Raw genomic sequence first — 1,393 nt, forward strand, 5'->3', positions numbered from 1 at the left:
GCCTACTACAGAGAAACTGGCTCCAAATTTCAGGTCTTAAATTGTAAACGGCCAGCTTAGCTGCAGCTGGTTAATTGGTGAAAAATAAAAAAGCTCGAATAGAAATGATGCACATTTTGTTCCTTCAATGAGGTTTACACAGAGGATGCACAAAGCCGTCACTGACGGCGAAGTTAGAGAGAGAGAGAGAGAGAGCTTACCAGATGCACGGTTAGTTTGTACGTTTGTGTGAACTGGTTATTCACATCACATTTACACCTCTAGATAGTACTTAGGCCGTATAGTTCCCATCAAAATGATCTTGTACTGATCAAAGGTCAGTCTATCCTAGAGCGTAGACTAATAGATCTTTGTCTTACAAGAGGAATTATGGTCAGCAGACGGTTCGTCGGTTTTGACAAAGAAAAGACAGTATAAAAGAACACTGGGAATGAATCATTATTATTTTCAGTCTCCACCAAAAATTAAGGTCTAAGGAATTGAGACAAACGGAGGAAGGTGACAAATTCTGGCAATCAAAGCTAAAAAAATGAGTTATTCGGTTAACCTTGTGTTTACAGTTGGCCCTAAATACCATTTAATATTGTATGCTGCAAAAAATAAAATAAAATAAAATAAATTAAATTAAATTAAAAGAGAAACCAAAACATGGGTACTCACCATAATCTGTCTTATCCAAGCAACGTCAACGGCCGTGCCAGCTTCCCACTTCCTCTTTCCCTTTAAATTGCAGCGAGGCTATTTGTTATCACTGCCGAGCGTTGTCAGCATTTCCTTTTCTAGCAACCTCACGTTACTCGACATTCACTTTTTTAATCGCCATTTCGCAACTTACTCTGAAGCAGCTTAGCAGAGTTCATAATTATAATAATAATCTCAAAATATTCTTACAGGTGTTCTCAGCAGCAAGGAAGCCTGTAAGGTCGTAAACACATTCAAGCTATATCTTGCTCTAGGCAACACCCATGCAGAAAGTTGGACACATTATCTCAACACCATAAATGAAATCACCTTTGTGTTTGATTCTAAAGTTCTTCCAGTACCCCTTCACTGTTCTATCTCCGCTAGCATCAAGAAGCTAGACCAAGCTCTTCATTGCATACCACTAAAAGTAGGACTTAAAGACGGAGGTGATCTATCAGTAAATCTACAGGCTTTTGGATGACTAAGGCATTATCTACTAAGGGGAAGAGCAGACTCAGAATTTTGTCTGCAAAGAGGAAGAACCTGTCCAGAATGTTACTCCGTTTGGTGACTCACTCAAGGGCTACAAACCATGCTGATGTGGTTGATGGCAGTCATCATTTGTGGCTGAGAGTTGGAAAACCACTTTGAGAACTGGTGCAGTCCTCTCTTCTGGATGGGGAATGTCGTCTTTATAATCATTCAGAAG

This window comes from Macrobrachium nipponense, chromosome 8, assembly GCF_015104395.2.
Source record: "Macrobrachium nipponense isolate FS-2020 chromosome 8, ASM1510439v2, whole genome shotgun sequence".
NCBI lineage: Eukaryota > Metazoa > Arthropoda > Malacostraca > Decapoda > Palaemonidae > Macrobrachium > Macrobrachium nipponense.